Source organism: Protopterus annectens, chromosome 2.part0 (assembly GCF_019279795.1).
Source record: "Protopterus annectens isolate FY-2018-M chromosome 2.part0, PAN1.0, whole genome shotgun sequence".
NCBI classification, from domain to species: Eukaryota; Metazoa; Chordata; order Ceratodontiformes; family Protopteridae; genus Protopterus; species Protopterus annectens.
The window spans coordinates 1,227,092,491-1,227,109,290 of record NC_056728.1 but is presented as its reverse complement, the minus strand read 5'-3'; positions in this window follow the sequence as shown (position 1 = coordinate 1,227,109,290).

The following is a 16,800-nucleotide window of genomic DNA, read 5'->3' as shown; positions in this document are numbered from 1 at the left end:
AAAGACATGTGCAAGCATGACCTTAGTGCTCTCTCCATCAGTCTGAAAACCTAATATTCTCTTGCCTCAGACAAGTATGCCTGGAATCGGGAAGTAAAGGAAGCTCTCGCTATGTATGAAACCACCCTGACAAAGGGAGAAGAGGACAAGAGAACCCTCAGGAAGATCTCTGACCGTGACACCAGACCAACATCTGCCTACTGCTCCTCAGAATTTGGACAGTTTGGATAGCACAATCGCAGAAGATGCTACTCAGATCAGTCCAACAGGTGTGCAAACCTATGATCCCTCAGGATCAAAGGACGCCTACCACTAACCACCTTGAACCAACTTGAACATGTAAAAAGAAATCACATGAATGTTTTTTTTTTTTTTACAGGCCTGTCTGAATGGCTTCCTTGCTCTGCATGATTGAACCTAAGCTATCCCTATACCAAAACATTAATTACAAAAGGGAGAATGAGTAAGAGCTGTCATAACATGGGTTACTGAGACTGATTCACATATAATACCAATATGTGCCCAGAAGGATGACTGATATTATACAATACACATTTTAAAAACTATCTTTAAAGCTGTGTTTGTTTATTTTCCTACTGCAACAGTACGGGTTTATTCTAAACATAAAATTAAGGCCTACAAAGGTGTGCCATGTCACAGCTGCTTTTCTCTTTTATTCTCATGTTGTAGCACAATATTCACCAGATAGTACTATTTCTGGGAAGTGTTTGCCCTTCAAGGCTTGAAAAAGGAAGGATTGAATGTGTCATCCTTCTGTCCCTGACTGATTTTCTTCAAGCATCATTCAGATTTCATGATTGTTAGATAGAAGAACAATATCCCTGCCATTGCCCTAATACTTGGGTCATTCATTTTTAACACTAGAATGCCAAGATTTGAGTGTCTGTGAAATAAAATACTACTTTCTCTGGTTTGACAAATCAGACACCATTTTAAGAACTTTTACAGATTGAGTAGAAACATTGCAGCTATTGATGTAACATATTCTGATTCTTAAAATGTACACCTTAAACTAGTGTCTAAATTTTATTTACTAACTTCTAAAAGAAAAATAAAATGTAAATAATGAAGCAAATAAAAAAGAAGCTCCCAACAGGCCTTGCAGTGTTGATGTTCTACCAACAGGTGTCAGTAGCACCACATGCAAAGCAATCTGTATGTTTTGTAATGTAAGTAAAGGCAGATTTCAGAGAAACTGGAAGTAGAGCTAAACATTTTCAATTTTAGCTTACATCTGATGCAGGTAACTTCTGATATTAGCAGCTCAGAGTTTAGGTATATCAGGTATCATCTGGGGGGTACATTACATTTACAATGGCTTCAGGGCAAATTAGAATGTACAGAAGATTTATTGTAAGAACTGTTGTGCAGCGTATACAGTTGCAACTATGCTCAATATAGCTTAGTTAGAAACAGACAAAGCATTTGTGGACTCAAATATAGCATGATCTGCAGCGTTCTGGAGGGGTCAGTAATGTTTTCAGAAGGCTGAAATTCACATCTGGTGCCTCTCATCAGAAACTTTTAATGGTGCTGATATAGGAATGCATCAAAGATTGCACTGAAAATCTATAAGAAAAGAACAAAATTCACAGCAAGTGAGGAGAAAGGCAATCACTGTCAGCTAATCATGTCAGTAGAAATGCTGACCTTTTTGATAGCTGTTAGTTCATGGGATGCATACTGATCATTTTAGGTTGATAGCTGTTGGATTCTGGGAAGACTTCTGATCATTGTATGGTGTATTATCAAGCATAGGGGTCAGAGCAAATGTAAATAGTTTCTGCTGATTTGAGTGACAGATATTCCCAGTTACATCATACCTTAACACTTCTACTGTCTTTTAACATCATTACTGTTGTCACGTTTACACTCACCACCAAAACAAAATGAAAAAAATGTTTATGTATTTGGCATCACATATATGCATTTTGCCATTTAAGGTACATATAAACCCAGAACTTACATCATATCAGATTTAAATATTTACCGAAGGATCTTCAGTGCTGCAGTACTGCACTGAATGCATAAAGACTTTACACTAACCTGGATCAATGTTCCATGTACACATTCATCTTCTAAAATCATTTTATGCCATTCTGGCCTATGCATGCATAACTAATTAAAGTCATCTGCTGCTGGATGCAAGATAGAATTGTTTCTATTTTAAAGCTGACTAATTTTATAGTTATTTTTCATTGCTATCATTTCATTTTTTATCATGCAGACATTAATAACAGGCCTGGGATTATTGCCAGTTTCTGTATATCTAACAAGCTGCTTATGAAACAGTTTTGATAATCTGGCCTTTTAATTAGTGTTTTTTAGTACCATTTGCTTTGCATTCTTAACCAGTCAGACTCATTGTATCCTTAATGTCATGTATCCAGGAAAGACTCGCTGGGAGATTTTCATCACTTTTTTTCAGATATTTACTAGTTAAATAATAGTAATAATTTTGACGATTTGAATACATGCATCTAGCATAGCATTATTGCTACTAGTAAGTATTTTTAAATAGCATTTCGTTTTTATTATGGAACATCAGATATGGAAAATAATCACAAAAATGCAGCATATTATTTGAAGTAATGAATTTTGCAACAGAGGTTTAAGTACAGGAAGTGGGATCTTTAGAAAAAGGGGAGGAGCAAATTACATAGAAAAAATGGGAATTGCGGGAACAATACATGCAAAATAATGTTTTGGAGGAGGAGTGTGGCTTAAGGGAAGGCAGAAATTGAACAATTTGTGTCATATTGGTTTGATGATAATTGTAAGTGATGTATAATGTTTGAAACTGTGAATATGATAACATGGTTTGTTTTCTTTTAGTATGGTTGCCCATGTGTCCTGTGATAATGTAGTAAACATGTTAAAAATGCAGCATATTATCACAGATGATGAATAAAAGAAAGCATCCACATAAATATATACGTGTTTGTGTATATGTGTATGTATATATATATATATATATATATATATATATATATATATTTTTATATATATATATATATATATATATATATATATATACAAATGAGTGAGTGTGTGTGTGTGTGTGTGTGTGTGTGTGTGTGTGTGTGTGTGTGTGTGTGTGTGTGTGTGTGCGCAATTATGCAGAGTGGGGAGTGTATGATATATACGACACACCAGGGCCTATTTTTATTTCATTAGAATAGTTAAGTATTTTAGTTATGTGGTGAAATACTTTATTTCACCCATATTTTTGCAGGAATTGTGTAGTTTACTTCATTTATTGTTGTGTGTAGTGTTTTAATTTGGCTAATACTTGTCTGTATGGTATTTTTTATTTGTATATATGCCATTTTTTACTTTCTTCCCCACCCACCCACTAACCCCCACCCCACTGTCTTTTCCTACTCATATTAGTTGTGATGGGCAAACAGTAGCTGTACTTCTCAGCTGTCTAGCAGCATTGATTGAAAGTCTTGCTGCAATCAGGTTATCTTATTGTCACAGCTCTTTTCTCCTACAGTATTAGTGTTTGAATGATGTTGATCTACATGTTTAATGTATGACAATTAAGGTGACCATTAATGTAATTCATCTCCCAAATATCATTTCTTGTACAAGATTGTAAGGCAAACTAATGCTGATATAACCTTCAAACATGGGAGAAAGCTGGCCACATGACATTAGGGGTTCTTACTGAGACAATAGCAGGACTTTGCTTATGAAGCTCACCTACATTTTCTAAAACATGATCCATGCTCTTAATCCACAATAATTTTGACAAGACTTTAGCTGATCATCTTTCTGCTAATTAAGGGCATTGGATTACAGTTAAAATTGTAACATGTGGAGGGCATTGCATTTTCATCACTATTATGGGACAAGACATAACTTCTTGATGCTTTTAGCATCTTACTTTAGTGTGGTGGTGGTGCTGCGGTAGCGTTGTCGCCTCACAGTAAGACGTTGTCCTGTTTGATTTTCAGCTAGAGAGTCTTTTGTGTGGAGATATGCGTGAATGGGCATACCTTCATTGAAGGCTGTGAGTCAGGGCCGGCAACTCGGCACATAAAAATCTACTGCCAATCATTAGCGGACTGGAGTTCCACTGTGGTGACCCCTAACCGGGAAAAGCCGAAAGACACAACAACAACAACAATAACTTTAGTGTGATATATGGTGGCGAGACACATGATCGTGTCATAATATTTATAAAAGAACACTTAGAAAAAAAAACATTTATTTATTACTATTTATTTGACATTTGTTAACCAGATTAGAACAACTGAGCTAGAAGTTCATTTTAATGGAGACCCGAGGAGAAAAGCTCCATGGAAATTATATACATAAAATCACAGTTAAATTGAATCAAATAATCTGAGTTATACATAGTTATAGTGAAATTGTACAAATAGGAAAATACAAAACAACAAAGGATAGAGCACAAAAACAAAAAAAAAGTGGCATCTCTGACTGTGTACAATACCTATTTACAACCAAGTCTAGTTGGGAAGTGTGGAGAGAGAGAGAGAGAGTGAGTTGAGAGATGTGATGTAAGGTTAGAAAAGGGTGGGAGGAATTTATTTTTTGGTTCCTGACATGGGCAGATCTATTAGCTTAAGAGGAAGCGTTTTAGTTGCTTTCTGAATAATGTTGGAAGTGTTTCTGATGTAGTTAGGAAGTTTGTTCCAGGCTAAAGACACATTGTGGTTGTAGAGAAGTTTACCTATATTTCTGTTGGGTTTATGTACATCAAGGAGTTGTTAGTCAGAGCTTCTGAGAGGTCTGGAAGTGGTGTAGAAGGAAACTAGTTTAGAGAGAGAGGGGCAAACAGTAGGTTTGTATAAGATGTAGTGGGCGATTTGTAGTTGGGCTAATAGGAGTTGGTGGGGGAATTCTGGCTATTGCAGATGTTTCAATGCAATGCTATGGTGAGATCTAAAAGGTTGGTTTGTTGCAAATCTGATGATTTTATTATAGGTGTGTTCTTGTTGCGAGATTAAAGTGGATTGTAGGTTTGTAAGGATGGGACCAGCATAAAGTAGGCCTGGCAGTAGGGGTGTCCTAGCTAGGGATAGTTTAGCTTCAGGAGTAAGGTATTTTTTGTTTCAATACAATAATCCTCATTTTTGATGTGTCTTTTTAATACACTGATGAATATGCTGGTGAAATCTGAGCTGATCTTCTATTATGGTACCAAGGAGTTTTGTATGTGGGCCTGCTTTGATGATAGTATTATCTTGTGAGGAGATGGAGAAGGGAGATTTCTGATCTGAGAGTGAATTAGGTAGGAAGATTAAGAGTTTAGTTTTCTTGGGGTTTAGCATAAGCTGGTTTTCAATGAGCCATGTTTCGATGGTGTTGAAAGTATTTTATGTAAGAGAGAGGAGCTGAGACATGTTATTAGAGGATGTGATGAAGGCTGAGTCATCTGCATGTTGGATAAGAATAGAGTGGTTGCAGGTGGAGTGAAGATTGTTGGTAAAGATATTAAATAGAAGGGGGCCTAGGACAGAACCCTGCGGGACCCCTGTTTTTATAGGTAAGAAAGGGGGAACAAGAAATGAGCCATCAGACAGACTGTAATCTATTTGAAAGGTAGCTGGAGAACCACTGCATGGTGGCAGGAGAGAGGCTGAGTTCAGTTCGTTTTCTTAGTAGTATTTAGAGATATACAGTATTAAATGCTTTGGATAGGTCAAGGAAGAGACAGGACACAAGCTGGTTATTGTCTCTGGCCTCAACAACTGTGTGAGTAAAAGATAAGAGGCCTGTAGCAATACTGTGGTTAGGCAGAAAACCATGTTAAGTAGGGGTTAACAGGTTTTCCTGTACTAGGTAATTAAGGAGTTGAGAGTGGATCACTTTTCTAGAATTATAGAAAGAGGTTAATGGATGACTATTGCACGGAAGTTAAAGGGGTCTGTGGAGTTAATTTTTTCATGCAGTAGTATGGTATAGAAGGACTTCCAGATGTTAGGAACTGTGCTTTTTTTTAATGAATCTATTTATTAGTATAGAGGTGGGAAAGGCTATGGCATCAGCAGCAAGTTTGAGAAGGGGGGGTAGTTTATCACCAGATGGGGAACAAGGTTTAAGTTTATGAAGAAGGGATTTGATATAGGAGGTGAGAACAGGCTTAAGCAAGAAAGGGGATTTCTTAGAATTGGTAGAAGAGGAGGAAGAGTGGGGGGAGTGGAGTTATGCTCAGCGTGAGCTAGTTTACAGATGGTGTCTATGAAGTAGTTATTGACTAGGGTGGCAGTCTCATGTAGTGAGTTATTGGGGAAGGGGTTTGAGGTAGAGGGGGTGCTGGGGTGGAGGATTTTATTGATGGTGGACCTGAAATGATGGAGGTTGAAGAGGTGATTGGATTGAGCTGTATTATAAAAGTTTTTCTTATCTTGATACGTTAGTTTTTTGGTAAGGTTCCTGATTTACTTGTAGCTTTGTAGTAGGGTTGGGGATTTGATTTTCATCCGGGCTTTCCAGATACTATCTCTTTTCTGCATGAAGGAGCATGTCTCTTTTGCTAATCAAGGTGCATGGGTGGCTTTAATCCTAATTTTTCTTTGGGGAGCAAAAGAGTCTAAGATGTTGAGAAAAGAAAGTCTGGTTAAATATTTCCACAGCTTCACTAAGGGGAAGGTAATGAAGGAAGGACCAGTTAATGGATGCTAGTGTAGAGTTAAAAGAATCAGTGTTAAATGAGGATAGTTTATGGCAGTCTCTGTACAAGTGGGATCTAGGTATAGGAATAGAGTGTCTTTGGATGTGAATGGGTAGGTGATCACTAAGGAAGTCAGGCAGGGTGTGTGGTTGTGGTAGACATTAAGATCATTAGTAAATATCCAGTCAAGGGGCGGCCACGGTGGTGCAGCAGTTAGCATTGCCATCTCACAGCAAGAGGTTCCCTGGTTCGATTCGTGACTAGGGTGCCTTCAGTGCAGCGTCTGCATGTCCTCCCTGTGGTCGTGTAGGTTTTCTCCGGTTGCTCTGGTTTCCTCCCACATCCCAGAGACATGCTGTAGGTAGATTGGACACTATAAATTGACCCTAGGTGTGTGTGTGTGTGTGTGTGTGTGTGTGTGTGTGTGTGTGTGTGTGTGTGTGTGTGTGTGTGTGTGTGTGTGTGTGTGTGTGTGTGTGTGTCTGTGTGTGTGTGTGTGTGTGTGTGTGTGTGTGTGTGTGTGTGCACCTTCTGTGGAAGGTTGGGCACTGGGCTGGCAACTTAGCACTGTAAATCTCCATTGACAATTGTTCTGCGGGCCGTTGTTCTGCTGTGACAACCCCTAACCAGGAAAAGCCGGAAGGAGAAGAAATAAGTATCCAGTTGAGGATAGTACTGCTACCAATAGTTTTATTAATATGAGTGAGGGATGTGATAAGTTGTTTGAAACCATGGAGATTTATACACATATTGGGGGTGTCAGACATGAGTTTAGACCAGTCTATGTTAACATCTCCCAGAATGATGGTTTCATAGGAAATGTCAGTCAGCCAAGAAAGCATGTTTTCAAGGACAGGAATGTTATTACCTGGAGGGATGTAAATTGAGACTATTGCAAACTTTTTGTAGGGGTTTAGGTAACAATTACGTACAATTAGTTCAGCAGGGTGACAGCTTGGTAATGGTGTCTGTAAGGGGGGAAAGATTGAGAAGATCAGAACAGAGGATTGACACACCACCACCTTTTCTTATCTCGCTTTCTAATTGAAAGATGTTGTAACCTGGGGGCAATATTTCATTACTCACTATATGTGGTTTTAACCAGGTTTCAGTTAATGATAAAATATGAGGAGAGTGTTGGGCTATCCAGGAGTGTAAGTCAGTGGTTTTATTGAGAAGGCTCTGAATGTTAATTAAGAACAGGTCTAGGGTTTTGTGAGTGGTGCAATTTGAAGTAAGCAGGGTGTGTATGGAGGGGGTAGAGGTGGGGAAAAGTGCAAGCTGGGGTTGGGTGAAGGGGGCAAGGGTCTGGGTTTAGGGTGGATATCATCAGCTAGGAGGAGAATCGTCATAATGGAAGTAGGATGATTTGGGTAATGGGGGTTAGGGCTGTAGAATAGTAGTTTTACTTTGTCATTGGATTGGATGTGAGAGAGAGATTTTACCTTATAAAGATGGAAATGAGAGGGATAAAGAGTGCTGGGGAAATGTAGACGAAGAAAGCTGTATTAAGGTACTTGACGGAATAGGAAAGAGTATGGGAGATATGTGGGAAGTATGGTGTGATGTGGTAAGAGGAGAGTTGAATAAGCAGAATAAGTAATGGGATGCTTAGATAAAAGTGGACCATGATGGATGTATTGCGTGGAGAGGGGAACTTTTATTATCAGCAAGGCTGAAATTAAATGATATGTTGCTGAAAAGACAGGGGTTGGTGAGGGATGGGATATGGTCTAGTAACCTAACTATAGGGATTATGTGAAGGTGAGGGGACAAGTTAATGAGGATAGAGTATAAATCTCATGATGTCATGGGTGGGTGGGAATGGAGATAGGGTAAGGGGAGCTGAATGAGCCCAAGCATAGCGAGGACGAATGGAGTGGGTTGACCCAGGACAAACCAGAGGAATAGAGAAGAATAACAAAAGAAACAATCAGTCAAGCAACAAAAAAACACCAGCGGAGATTCATCCTTGACCAGAATGCAGCTCAACAGGTTAGAAAAAAAAGCATAAAACAAAAGAGATTTCCACTGGCAAAGGCTTTTTAGAGGTGTAGAAGGAGGTCTGTGCAGGGAGTTGGGTCAGCAAAATAGAGAGGGGAGAGAAAGGAGGTTTGGTGGTGAGCCCTTTGTTGCAGCTATGAGATAGCTTAAAAATAGTGAAGGACTAGAAATTAGCAGTTAATATTAGTGTTACTGAATATACTATATGAAACTATCATACACATATATGTCTCCTACAGACAATAGGGATTTATTTACTAAGTTCCAGGAAATAACATTAAACTAAAACAATGAGTAAAAAGGTCACACAGGAAAACCAATTAGTTAAAAAACACTATTGACCTGAAATTGTCCATAAATAGTCTTAAAAGGAAAAGAAAAAGTCATGGACATTCAGAATTGCCATTTAGCTGAAACACCTGACATCCTTAAAAGGTCATTTGCATATATACCATGTTGCCTCTGATACAAGAGGAAATAACATTAATGAAAATATAGCCCTTATGGAGATTTTAACTACACAAACATTGACTTCTAATTAACTATGTAAATCAAAATTCGGAAGAAATAGTATGAGCAACAGAAAAATAATCTTTCTGCTGCATACCTACAATTATATGCTCTGTAATTAGTATAGCTTGTGATATTATCACCTTTAATCTAATAGTAAAATCAAACTAATTCAAAAATATATCATTTTTTGAGACTTTATTAATAGAAACTATGATGTAGCAACTGACATACTTATGAAAATGGACTGGGATATTGTAATTAATGACCCAAATATGTCTGCACAAGATGGGATTAATGACTTATAAGATATACAAGTTCATAATTATGTACTAGGCTAATGACCACAAGAGCCTTTTTAAGCCTATCTATGTATCCCAAATCTGACATGTTCTGGTACCCTTAATAAGTGTAAACAGGGGCTTGGGAGGTGAAACATTTACAAGCAGGGGCCTGAAAGATGAATCATTTTACAGGCTGCATGTGTTCATTAGAGACATAGGTGACAAACCAGGAATTAATTTCCTGTTTCCCATACACTTGTCCAATTTACACTTGAAATGAGTTAGGGATAAACTCTGCCTGACATGGATGCGGAGCCTTTTCCAGAGAATGAGTAGTCTCTGGGATCCATACCTGTCTCTCCAGCCAGTCCTATTTATATCACAGGCAAGGATTAAGTCTGTAAAACAGGTAATTCTGGTGCTGCTTTTTGCAGATATGTAGGAAGTCCATCAAGCCAAGGTCTGACAATACCTTGTATGCCAAGCATAGATCTCCCCTCAACACCATATAGGAGACAGAACACAGGGATAAAGCCTTGAGGCAAACTGCACAGGACATGTTACTTACATCCTGTATTCTTTTAGTGAAGAACCTCTGTGGATGTTCCAGTTGTTGGATGTGCCTGGTTAGGTACATTGCAAAGGGGGCATTATACTCAATCATAGGTCTGATGAATGTTGAATACAGTGGAATAATGACCTCCTTAGACCTAGATGCCATGCCTTTCTTTATAAGTTGAACAGCACAGATGGATTTCCTCACTACTGTAGACATATGATGGTCAAAGGCTAGATTACTATCTATGTGTGTCCCAAAGTCCCTGACTACTGGGTCAGCTCTTAGGGGTGTGCTTTCAATATACTAGTTACCAGAGATGGATGACTTCCTGAAGGATACTGTTATGCATTTCTTGCCATTTAGTTTTAGTCCACAGCTCTGACATACATTATTTGGCCATGTCAACCCCTCCTAGAGAACATTTGTGAAGGTGGGGGATTCTATAATTAATCCTAATTTGCAATCTTCTGCAAATTTAGGCAGTCAGAGGACCTTGACATTGGCCTTAACTTCAGAGCAGCCACAGGACCGATCCCTGAGGGCCTCCACTTATGACTGCCCTCTTTGTAGAGGTGGACTTCCCAATTCTAACTTCCTGGGTTCTATCTGTGAGCCAGCTGGCTATCCGCTGGGTGACATAAGGGTTTATACCTAGCCTCCTGAGTTTGTTAATAATACCTGAGTAGGGTATTGTATCAAATGCCTTGCCCAGGTCAAGGCAGGCAGTGTGAACCAATTTGCCCTTATCCATTCTTTTGGAGACCTTCTCAAAGAAGTCCTCTAGGTTGAGTAGGCATGACCTGCCCTTGATGAAACCAAATTCAGTTGTATCCAATGTCTGGAGGTTTCCAATGTCATTGTTAATCTTTTCCATGATAATTCTTTTCATTGCTTTGCATATAAGACAAGTGAGACTTATGGGTCTGTAGTCTCCAGGGTCTGTAGATGGCCCATCTCTGTACAGAGGGATGACTGTTGCTGTTCTCCATTCATGAAGCACAAACCCTGTTTGGAGACTATAGTTAAACAGCAATTCCATACAGCCTGATAGGTCACATTTCATGTTATTTAGAAGGCATCCTGGGATATTGTCTGGTCCATCGATGCAGTGTTCTTGACCTTAGAGGAAGCATAGGGGACTTGTTCCCTAGTTATAGCATGGGAAGTTACATTTGATGGTATTTTCTGAGGGGAAGTTGAGGAGAAAGGAGTAAAATTAGAGCTGAACTTGTCTGCCAGTAGGTTTGCTATATCATCTGGCTTCTGTCTTTTTTAATTTCTCCAAATCATGGGTTTTTAATACCATGACGGGAATGCACCCCATTCCTAAGTCAAAGTATGATTATAGTTCATGAAAAGTAGTATTGTTTCAATCTTTGATGTCAGCTAGAAGTGCTCTTTGCAGCACCCACAATGTGCCCAGTAATGACTCCTTCTGCAATTCACACAGAGTTACATGTATTGGTAACATATCCAAGTACGATTGTAGATTCTTTTTTATATGACCCATTGCTCCTACTACTATTGGAACTGTCTGGGTATCTTTCTTCCACATTGCCCTCATTTCTGCCTGCAAATCCTAATATTTTATGACTTTCAGTCTTTCTGTAAGCAAGACACTGTAGTCACTGGGTGTAGCAATTTCAATAATCAGTGCTACTTTTGTCTTCTTTTCATGGATCACTGTATCTGATTTTCTCGCATCTGTCTTTTGAACAGTTGGTAATGTGTGATTCCATGTGATGTAGACTTCATCATTTTCTATGATGCTTTGGGGCTCATGTTTCCAGTGTTTTTCAGTCACTTCAATACCATAATGTTTGCACAATTCCCAGTGCAACAGTCTTGCCACATTATTATGCCTTTCAGTATACAGTCTTTCAGCCATTAGTATGTCACAACTAGCAACAAGATGTGTGACTGTTTCCACTTCTGTTTTACAAAACCTACATTTGTCTGTTTTCTCCCACATGTTCAATGGACTTTGTAAACCAATGTGTACATAGCACACTATCTTGGGCCACCAATATCAACCTTTCATCTTTTGGTTTAAATTTGCCTCTCCTTAACCATTCTTGTGTTCAATCCTGATCAACATGAGGTTCTTCCAGAAGTTTTCTATACTTGCAATTATATTTATGCATTTCCACATGTCTTGCCTTCTCATCTGATCCTTCACTGTATATTCTTTCTTTTGTCTTTTGGCACATTCGGTTGCTGCCTGATTTTTATCTACTTCTGGTTTGATTTCCATTCCTGCTTGACATCGATATGCTTCTGCTGGTCTGAAAAGGGAAATCATCTTAGATTTATTCTCCTAATGTTTCAAAACTTTCAATACATTTGGGTCTTGTGAGGTCAGCAGATATGTGTGCAATCCCATGACTGCAGATCTATCCATGTAATCAATTTCAAGGAGGCCTATACCTCCTTCGGAACGGGGAATATATAACCTTGGTATGCACCGATTTTAATAGATCATTTTGTGAGTATGAGGCATCCTTCTTGTTTCCTATCTAATCTATCCAACATGTTTTAGGGCCAGTGAATCACTCCAAAAGTGTAACTTAGGACAAGAAGAGCAAATTGATTTATAGCTTGAATTTTGTTCCTAGATGTCACCACTGTTTTCAGGATTAATTTAAGTCTTCTAAAATATTCCTTACTAAGTTTTATTCACATTTGTTCATGTTTTATTGTTGATCCTTTATCAATTCTGAAATATTTATACACTCCCTCCTGCTCAAGTTCTTTTATATCACATTCATGCCCCAAACTGATGTTTCCTTGGTGCTGCAGTTTTCCTGCTTTAAAGGTTGCTTTTGCACATTTGTCAAGACCAAATGACATTCTTATATCATCTGAAAAAGTTTTGATAACTTGCAGTTGTGCTTTCAGTTCCTCATCTGATGAGCTTTACAGTTTTATATAACTGACAAAGAGAAGATGAGAAGTCTTTGCTGTTTTCGAGGCGCCAAATTATAGCCATGGCCTAATCTGTTAAGTAAACAGCTTAATGGGTTAAGAGCAAGACAGAATAGCAGTGGTTACAGGGATTCACCCTGGAATGTCCCCCTTTGAATTTTTATCTCTGAAAAAATAATTTTTCCTTTATAATGGCTTAATTGCAAAGTGGTCTGCCACTGTTTCATGGTCATTGTAATGTAATTGATCAGTGTATGGTGTATCTTATACATTTTTAAACACTCTTTTATCCATGAATGTGGGATACTGTAAAATGCTTTTTGTAGTCAATCCATGTCATACTTAGATTCTTTCCCTTTTACAGTTCTCCACTACGGCTTTATTTAGCTCAAATGAGCCTTTATTCCATATGACTTTCTTTTATTGCCCTTTTGCTCTATTGCCATGACTGAATTTTATTCTAAGAGATTATAAACTCTGTCGGCATCAATTCTGGGTATAGTTTATACATCATTGGAAGGCAAGTTATTGGTCTATAAGTTTTAGGATAACTTGCAGGTTCACTCTTAAATAGGAGCATTGTTTTTCTTGTTAATCAGGTTGGTGTCTATTTGGGGTGTACATGCAAATAGTTCTTACTCATGGCTAAATCTTCGTGCAAAGATGTTAATACTTTTAACTAGAAATTAGGTACTGCATCTGGGCCTAGGGTTTGCCAATTGAAGGCTTTTCCTTGCTTCATCCCATTTCATATCCTGTACCTTTAACTTCTTATTCTTTCTTTTACTTCTTCTGTCCATTTAGCATCTTTGTTATGTTCCACAGGATCTTCATAGATATTTCTCCAAAATGTATGTATTTCTTCTTTTTTGGGTGGTCTTTCAATTCCTTTTGTCTTGTTTTCCCACTTCTCTATAGAACCTTTTGGGGTTATCAATAAATTGCTCATTTTGCATTTTCCTTTATATTTATCTGTGTCTCGTCTATGTTTTTCTGCCTGTGCTGAGATTTTTAGTTAGTTATAGTGCAAAATATATCCTGATCCGTTATAATACTGTACATTGTTTTATCACATCTATCTTTCTGAGTATCTTTGTTGATCTGTTCCCTCTTCTATACTTTTCTAACAGTGACACTTCTTGTCTTAATTGCTTAATAGTTTTCTCTGTTCAATATTTCCATGATGGTATTTGATTTCTCCCCTTCCTTTCCCTTACTACCCTGTGTTTTTGTGGTAGAATTTTATCTGTTATTAATTTAGCTGCACAGTAATATATCCTGTTTACTTCTGTTATAGTGCATGGATCTCTATAGATGGTCCTAATTACTGTATTCATTTGTCTTATCAGTCTTCTGGGTAGCTCTTTTCCACATTGCACTCATTTCTGCCTGTAATCTGGCTCAGTATAGGTGGTTCCATTAACAATGAGCTCTGCACACAAATGTGTATTACCTTTGAGGTTGCTGACATAGCAACAGAATGCCTTGTGGTTGTCCTTGGCCTGGAAGGTCAAACTGGCATCACATTTGGCTTTGGTAGACTTTATGTGTCCTCTGAGAGCTTTGATTAGTTTAATGACAGAACTTTTATTCTGTTGGGTTCTACACCTTCAAACTTTTGTCATGATTTTCTTCCTTCTGTCATACAGCTTATTGAGATGTGATTCCATCAGGATGGCAGGGTTTTGCCATGATTTTCTTCTTTCTGTCATACACCCTGTTGATGTTGTGATTACGCCAGGGTGGCTTGTTTTTTTAATTAGTTCTGTACTTCTTCCTGGTCAATACAGATGCCTCTATGCAGTTATTAACATACTTGTATAGTGATTTCTGTGAACAGTTCCATGTAGGCAGCAATGTTCTCAGGGTTTTTGGGGGATTTAAATGTTGCCAGGTTATCCCTTAATAGAAGGAAGTTAGCCTTGGAGTAGTTCCTGAACATTCTAGGGTCAGCCAGGGTTCCGGGTTTTATTTTTAATTCAAAGGACACGTTTTTTTGGTCTGATTTTACTAAAGCAGATGTTATACTAGGGGTTGTGCAGAACTCTGCCATATTAGTGAGGACCAGATACAGTATGTTTTTGCCCCTGGTCGGTGTATTGACAATCTGATGGAAGGGAGTTGTGTTTACAGAATCCAGGAATCTCTATGCTTGCACATTTAGTGTGATATACGATTCTAGTTAATAGTTGGATAATTAAAGTCACCCATGAGTATGGTACTGGGTTGGATGGTGAGTGTTTCCAATACATTTACAAAAAAAAAAATCTGTGGTATCACTTAAAGTCTCAGAAAAACCCAGTATGCAGCCTATACTGGGTCTCAAACAAACCAAGAAGAAACATTGCAGTGTGGAGGGCGTTCCATTCACACAGCACTGTGCGAGGCATAGTACAGCTAAATGGACAGCTTAACACTTTAAGAAAATCCAATAAGCGAAAGAATCAGGGTTTCTTGTAGCTTTACTGAGATTTCTTAACTTTAATACTTTTTTGTAAAACTGCAACACAATACAAATAGCACCATATCAGAATATATACAATATACAGTACTTCTAAATACATAGAATTACAACATACAAATTACTTACAGGAGATGTGAATGCCAGGGCCTGGGGAAAAAAGATCATGACTGCACTTCATGAGGGCTAGAAAGAAAGCTGCTTCCTGACTGAGTTACATCACTTCCTGAGGCTTGCTATAATGCTGTAAAACAAGTTAATCTACTGTTATAAATACATGGCCACTAGATGGCAGCAACAGATCAAAAATGCTCAAACTGTACAACTATAATATAAACTGCCTGAATTGCTATGAAGGGCAGAATACTCCCTGCCTGACATAGTATGGGATGCTACTACACTTATTAATATTACTACACACAATAACACATTTTAACTATTTTCAGAAACAAGCACTACAATGTCCGAGACTGGCCTCAAATAAACTTTAGCAGTTCCTGTTTGACAACTCTTACTTCCACCTCTCTCACTTTACCACCCCTGCTTGGCAACATGTCAATGATAAGTCCCACAGGCCATTCATTCCTGCACTTTTGACTGTCCTTCATTAACACAACATCACCTACTTAACGTTTGAATAGTCTCGAGTCCACTTTCTGTGACTTTGTAAGGTGGACAAGTATTCTCTTTTTCATCTTTTCCAGAAGGTGTCAGCGAGACTCCGAACTTGCTTCCATTGTTTCACATGAAGGCCTGCTGTTTCGAAGTTACCAGAAGGAGCCAACAAAGAGTTTGCCTTTTGAGTTAAAAGCATGGCTGGTGTAAGAACCTCAGGATTATCTGGATCGTTTGACACTGGTACTAAAGGTCTTGCATTCATAATAGCCATAAATTCCGCCATAGAGGTACTTAAACTCACATGGATGAGTAGGCTTATCTTGCAGCAACACTGCATCCAAGATACATCTAGCTACACCTATTAGTCTTTCCCAAGCACCTCCCATATGAGATGAGTGCGGAGGATTGAAGACCCATGTACATGCTTTGCCTGTAGATAATCTTGTACTGCTGTATCACCTGCACAAATATTCAGTTCCTTACAAGCTCCCACAAAGTTTGTCCCTCTATCAGAGTGAAGTAACTTTGCTGGGCCACGGATTGAAAAGAATCTTCTCAAGGCATTAATAAAACTGGAAGCTGACATAGATTCAATCAGTTCTATATGTACAGCTCGTGTAGATGGACATGTAAAAAGTACTGCCCAGTATTTGTTGTCAGCACTACCTCCTCTAGTGCAGCAGGTTACCACTGTCCACAGCCCAAAAACGTCAATACCCATGCTAGTCAATGGTGGTTCAGGAGTCACTCTATCTTCTGGCATATTTGCCAT